Source organism: Pseudophryne corroboree, chromosome 7, assembly GCF_028390025.1.
Source record: "Pseudophryne corroboree isolate aPseCor3 chromosome 7, aPseCor3.hap2, whole genome shotgun sequence".
NCBI classification, from domain to species: Eukaryota; Metazoa; Chordata; class Amphibia; order Anura; family Myobatrachidae; genus Pseudophryne; species Pseudophryne corroboree.
The window spans coordinates 481,568,241-481,575,916 of NC_086450.1; the positions used below are offsets into that span (position 1 = coordinate 481,568,241).

The 7,676-nt window shown below is 43.4% G+C and overlaps 1 pseudogene; it reads left to right on the top strand.

Annotated features, from left to right (window-relative positions):
• Positions 1–6,955: 6,955 nt before the first annotated feature.
• Positions 6,956–7,074, top strand: LOC134946280 (5S ribosomal RNA; annotated as a pseudogene).
• The last annotated feature ends 602 nt before the right edge of the window (positions 7,075–7,676 follow it).

The following is a 7,676-nucleotide window of genomic DNA, read 5'->3' on the forward strand; positions in this document are numbered from 1 at the left end:
AGAACCAATGGAGATAGATGTTGCACTAGGGCTGATGGAGACAGGTATAGGACTAGAACTAATGGAGATTAGCAACAAAAGTCAGGACTAGGACCAGAATGACTTCCAGAAGGTTCAGAGACATAGTCAGGAATCAGCTATGCCAACTGGATACTCTGAGAAGCGCCGGAATAAGACTCACATGCTGAGCTGTGTGACTTGTGGCACTGGCAACCATAACTGGGGGACCTATCCCTTTTATCCCTACAGGACGGGTTGGAATTGGTGGATTCAGTCAGCTGGTTTGCAGGCTTGCCGGGATTGGATAGATTCCAGTCACCTGACTTCAGAAAACATGGTGGTGCCGTTGCTGGAGACCTAGCAAAAGGCTCTCAGCGCTATTAGCATGTGATCTCCAGCGTCCATGGAGGGAAAGCCCAGTAGCAGTAGGGAATGGAGCAGCCAGCACAGCTGAGACTCGGCTAAGCCCTCTCTGTGAAGTTGGAGTGGCACGCCGAGACCTCATCCACGGCTAGACTGGTAAGTAATGGGGTCTGATTCTGGGGTCTCTACTAGGGGCTGTGACAAAAGCATTCTTTTGGGCTAGGTAAATGTGGTGTGCCTCTGCCCCTAGCAGCCTCAGTACATTTGCATGCACCAGTGCACAGTTTTTCTCATAAGAGAGGCACACATGGGGGGGGTCATTCAGACCTGGACGCAGCCGCATGTTCCCATGCAGTGGCTGCATCCAGGTGGTCTGCACATGCACAGCAGCTGTTACATTACACATTTTGTCCACTTCCAGTATGAGTGACATCGGTGGCTGCTGGGGGGGAGGGGGGGAATTATTGTGGTATTGGGGGGGCCGGGCAACTTGACCGGGGGCGGTCATGCTTAGTTCCTAATTGCTCATTTATTGATATTTCTGTTTGCAGCCTCCTGTATTTCAGCCATTTGTTCTTTTTTTTCTAACACCACATTACTAAAAAGCCACTAACAACATTATACGCTGGTGTAGAACAACATTATACGCTGGTGTAGAACATTATACGCTGGTGTTGAATATCATTATACACTGGTGTAGAACAACATTATACTCCGGAGTAGAACAACATTATACGCTGGTGTAGAACAACATTATACGCTGGTGTTGAATAACATTATACACTGGTGTAGAACAACATTATACGCAGGTGTAGAACAACATTATATGCTGGTGTTGAATAACATTATACGCTGGTGTAGAACAACATAACATTATACACTGGTGTAGAACAACATTATACACTGGTGTAGAACAACATTATACACTGGTGTAGAACAACATTATACGCTGGTGTAGAACAACATTATACGCTGGTGTTGAATAACATTATACACTGGTGTAGAACAACATTATACGCAGGTGTAGAACAACATTATATGCTGGTGTTGAATAACATTATACGCTGGTGTTGAATAACATTATACACTGGTGTAGAACAACATTATACGCAGGTGTAGAACAACATTATATGCTGGTGTTGAATAACATTATACGCTGGTGTAGAACAACATAACATTATACACTGGTGTAGAACAACATTATACACTGGTGTAGAACAACATTATACACAGGTGTAGAACAACATTATACGCTGGTGTAGAACAACATTATACGCTGGTGTTGAATAACATTATACACTGGTGTAGAACAACATTATACGCAGGTGTAGAACAACATTATATGCTGGTGTTGAATAACATTATACGCTGGTGTAGAACAACATAACATTATACACTGGTGTAGAACAACATTATACACTGGTGTAGAACAACATTATACACTGGTGTAGTACAACATTATACGCTGGGGTAGAAAAACATTATACGCTGGTGTTGACAGAATAAAACAAGCCAACAACCTGTTATTTGTTTATGTTCTTTTATGTTACAGTTTGTTTACTTTTTGTTGGAAAAATGTTGCAACACGCTGACTTATTAGTCAAAGAGTGTGTGTCAACTGCAGTCACACACTTCACCACAAAGTGACACGTTTAATGTTTGTACAAATGACCATGCAAATTATATGCACCACAAACAGAGGCAGTCTCATAGTGTGCTGGTTTCACAGGTTTCATAGTAAAAGCATTGCATGCTGATGTGTTTGGTCCCTTTGAACTGACATAGGCAGGAAATGTTGCATTTTTAAAAGGAAATTGTCCTTACTTAAGAATTTTTTATTTTATTTACTACTTTAAATGAATCAGATGTTAAACACTCTTTCAGAACCACCAACAGGACACAATAAAGGAGAGGTTGAATTATTTGCACCTGGACTTCAATCTTTATTGTTGCAGGACATAATCTGTATTGAAACACCTTGGGGTATATTTACAAAGATTCGTGTTTTTGCCGTTTTGAAGGGTGTTTGATCTCAAATGGTATCGGGTGCATTTTACTGCAACTTTTTGAATCCTGATACGGTTATTCACTAAGCTGCCGATTTTTCCTATGCGCTCCATTGTATCCAATGGTGGGAACTTTGCGGTCAGCGGTGAGGTTACTCTCGGTCAACCGCTGACCGCAAAGTTCCCATCATTGGATACAATGGAGCGCATAGGCGCCACATTGTATCTCTGCCGTGTGCTGCCTCACAGACAGTACAGGAGCACACAGCCAATCAGGAGAGTGCCACGACGTGGCGCTCCCTGATTGGCTGAAGGGACCCTCTTTGACAGGAGTCAGGGGGGGGTCCTGGCAGTCGGGGAAAGGGGTCCCATGTGTAAACATGGGACCCCTTTCAGTGCATGGTCGGGTTTCCGTTTTTTTGTTTTGCCAAGTACGTGGATTATACAAAGGACAGAATCTACACTGGATTATGTGAGTATAATTTTTTTTCACAGGTCCCCCAAGGATTCTACATGGAGACGAGGACCGAGCCTCGTGGGAACATAGGTAAGTATGTATGTATGGAGGTGTGCATGTATGTAATAAACTTATACTTTCACGGTGTGTGTGTCCTGTTTTTTGGGGGGTATTTTTTAGTAGTAGTACTACAGGTACCAGCGGCCCAGGTTTTCCACCGCATGCTGGTACTTGTGGTTCTCCAAGTACCAGCTTGCGGGGAGGCTTGCTGGGACTTGTAGTACTGCTACTAAAAACAATATTCACATTTTTGACACTTGGCTATCAGCCCCCCATCCGCCGCCCTTGGATGGGGGAGACAGCCTCGGGCTTCACCCCTGGCCCTTGGGTGGCTGGAGGGGGGGACCCCTTGATTTAAGGGGTTCCCACTCCTCCAGGGTACCCCGGCCAGGGGTGACTAGTTGGGTATGTAATGCTAGGGCCGCAGGGACCACTATAAAAGTGTCCCCCGGCTGTGGCATTATGTACCAGGCTAGTGGAGCCCGGTGCTGGTTTCAAAAGTATGGGGGACCCCTACGCTTTTTGTCCCCCGTATTTTTGGAACCAGGACCAGGCGCAGAGCCCGGTACTGGTTGATGAAATATGGGGGAACCCCTGTCACTTTTTTCCCCAGATTTTGTCAACCAGGACCGGCTCAAAGAGCCCGAGGCTGGTTATGCTTAGGAGGGGGGACCCCACGCAATTTTTTATTCACTTTTGACACTAAACAGACCCTTTCCCATAGATAACCATGCACAGATCTCACTGATCCGTGCATAGTTATCCAAACTCGACTGGAAAAAGCAGGTCTATTTTTTTCCTGCTATTTTTAACGATTCGAAAAAAATAGACCCGCACTTGAGCACTCAGAGACTAACACCCAAATACGAATGAATAGTGAATGCCCGTATTGTATGAAATAACAGCCGCGTTTGACCGATGGTCTATTCATTCGTATTTCAGAACTTTGCCAATCAAACCATTACGAATAGACCAGACTCTGCCGAGATTTCTGCTTAGTGAATTCCCGGATTGGGACTTAGAAGAAAAAACACAAATCGGCAAATTTCGGATTCTTAGTTAATACTTGCCCTTGTATAAGTACAGGTAGTTCACCACAGGTGACATCAGACATTAAGTGAAGGCAAGACATACAGAAGGAGACATGCTTATCTATCCCTTTAATAGGAATAACTGAGCCAGGGCAGTCGGACTTAGGGCCTAATTCAGACCTGATCGCTCGCTAGGTTTTTTTTGCAGCGCTGCGATCAGATAGTCGCCGCCCATAGGGGAGTGTATTTTTGCTTTGCAAGTGTGCGAACGCATGTGCAGCCGAACGGTACAAAAAAGTTTTGTGCAGTTTCTGAGTTGCCCAGGTCTTGCTCAGCAGCTGCGAACACTTCAGCCTGTTCGTGTCCGGAATTGACGTCAGACACCCGCCCTGCAAACGCTTGGACACGCCTGCATTTTTCCAAACACTCCCACAAAATGGTCAGTTACCACCCACAAACGCCTTCTTCCTGTCAATCTCCTTGTGATCGGCTGTGCGATTGGATTCTTCGTAAAACCCATCACACAGCAACGATCCGCTTTGTACCTGTGCGACGCGCCTGCGCATTGCGGTGCATACGCATGCGCAGTTATGACTTGATCGCAGCGCAGCAAAAAAATCTTAATGACCCTGTAATGACTTAGGGGGTAATTCAGACCTGATCGTAGCAGAAAATTTGTTAGCAGTTGGGCAAAACCATGTGCACTGCAGGTGGGGTAGATGTAACATGTGCAGAGAGAGTTAGATTTGGGTGGGTTATATTGTTTCTGTGCAGGGTAAATACTGGCTGCATTATTTCTACACTGCAATTTAGATTTCAATTTGGACACACCCCACTCAAATCTAACTCTCTCTGCACATGTTATATCTGCCCACCTGCACATGGGGGGTAATTCTGAGTTGATCGCAGCAGGATTTTTGATAGCAATTGGGCAAAACCATGTGCCTTGCAGGGGAGGCAGATATATTGTTTCTGTGCAGGGTAAATACTGGCTGCTTTATTTTTACACTGCAAATTAGATTGCAGATTGAACACACCACACCCAAATCTAACTCTCTCTGCACATGTTATATCTGCCTCCCCTGCAGTGCACATGGTTTTGCCCAATTGCTATCAAAAATCCTGCTGCGATCAACTCGGAATTACCCCCATGGTTTTGCCTAACTGCTAACAAATTTGCTGCTATGATCAGGTCTGAATTACCTCCTTAATCCCCTGATGTATTGTTCTCTCTGTATTGTATTGCAGCTGAGAACAATAGATTAAAGGTTTATGCTAATAAACCTTGGTGCACCTAGGTGCAGCAGAGAAGGCTAGATGAGCGAGGCTCCATTTGTACATCATTTAAAATTTACTGGAATGGGTGATTTGGCAAGGAAGTTCAGTAACTTGTTACAATTTAGAAGATACATAGATACAATAGCAATGTTGTGTAATTTACTTATAGTGAAATAGTTGGAAATCACCAAAGCCCTAACCTGCCTCACACGTTCTGTGCTCACAGAATCACCAGATGAAACAAGTAGCCCTGCCTTCTGACTGTGCATTGCATAATCTGGTGACGTAGGTTGATTAAGACACATTATGCAGAACACAGCAGGAGAGCACAATATCAGAGACTTTATCAATAGGATACAACAAAGTCCCACCAGATATTTCAAGAGATCAGAACCCAAAATGTAATAGGCTAAATGTAAGTTCTATTACAGATCTAGGGTTCTTACAGTATGAGCATCAGCAGGACTATCAGAAAGCGACAATGTAGTCAGGAGCCAGGAGAAACATCAGTTCATCGAATCCCCTGTAAGGCCAATAAATAAACACATTTTAATGTTAACATGAGCACATTTATAGGTGTGTACTGAAGAAGTAACCAGAGGAATGTGTATTTACCGATCAGCCATCCTTCCGGAACTTGTCAAGCATCAAACTTAGCACACAGGGATGACTTAGTGAGATTAAAGGAATCATGACATGAGTGAGGATGGTCAGCCACAATACTCATGATTCTTAGGTGTTCCTCACAAACCACCTGCATGTTGGGGAAATTACTATAGTGCTGATTTAGGTGTACGTGGGTTGCAATGGCCGCAGACATCATCCAGTTGCGCCCTCTTTTCCCCTTGGTTACGCAGTCCTGAGACTTTGGCTCTGTATGTTGGTGGTGTCTGTACTCTGGAGGATTTAAGGTAAGCCTTATCACTTATTATGCTTTTGTTTACCTGATGACGAGGTGCTGACCTTGAAATACTTAAGCAGGAATAAAGTACACTTTTCTTCATCAAGCTGCAGTGCCGTGCTGTATGAGGGTGTTTACGCAGCATCCATGCTGTACCTGGTATCTATACTTATTGTAGCAAGGGCACGCAGGCCTTTGGTTTTCACTAGGTTCTAAGAGCTCTTATCTTAGACATATTGTAGTAAGGAGCCATTATCATGTGGCTCCTTGCTGGTTAATCTTAGACCCAGATTGGGGTAATGGAGGTGTGAGGTGTGGTGCCTCTGGACTGGCTGAGCTGGATGGCTTTAGTGTGGCATACCTTTACATTCTATTAACACTTTTCACTTATTAATTTTTTAACACTATTTCTCTATTTTAGTAGCATTTCATTTTTGTATCACTTTCTCTATAGCTTCGGCTTCCTAAATACTAATTTATTAACACTATAGTTTTTTCACTGGTATGCTACGCTGGGCTTTCTGGCTTATGCTGGTGTTTTGGGGTGCCACACCCTGCACCTAGATATAGCGCTAGGGACCCCAAATATACAGAGACGCCTTGAAGCGGCTTTGGGGCTTAACCACACATTTGCGCAAATATGTGTAACGAAGATCTCTTAATTATATTATTATGTGGGATTTATATCTGGTTACTGTTATCATTCAGGGTGCTGGGGGAAACAATGTCTCTTGTTTTCTTGCTCAGAAATACCCCTCCCTTTCGAGCACCTGAATGATATCACTAAGCTAATTGAGCATCTACCATTATATATATTAATTGTCATCAACCACAAACTCTCTCATTTGTTATATTTGTTATTTACTGCCACATTTCACTGGTCACGCCCAATCTCGTCTGATCTTGGAAGCATAGCAGTGAGAAGCCGGACCAGTACCTATCTGGGAGACCACTAGGGAATATTGGGTGCAGTAATTCTATCTTCTTGCCAATTACAAAAAGCAGAAGTGTTGGAGCAACCTCTGACTCTTACCACCTATTCTATCCACAGAACTTATCCTTGTAGATACACTATACTTATACGCAGCAAATTAACTCATACCAGGAGCCTTCACTTAACAGAAGGCACTACTTAGTGGACAACATTTGAGTTTCTATTATTAAGATTATTGCTTCTGTTTATATCAGTGATGGCTAACCTTGATACTCCAGCTGTTGTTGAACTACACATCCCAGCATGCCCTGCATCAGTTTTAGCATGGCCAAATAACAAACTGTAGCAGGGCATGCTGGGATGTGTAGTTCAACAACAGCTGGAGTGTCAATGTTAGCCATCACTGGTTTATATCATTGAAATATCTATTGATATTCCAGTTTTAATATTTCACCTCTGGAGCATCCTAATGAATATATAAGTTTGCACCATTGATTGCAATTATCTTTAAAAAATTCACAACACTGCATGTAGGGGTGACATTTTATTATGTGTGTTTTCTGTGTACAAACCTTTTATAAACTTATTCAATTAAATGTTAAGTTTTAAGAATTTTCAATACAGCAAGCGTGCCCCAACATAGGGG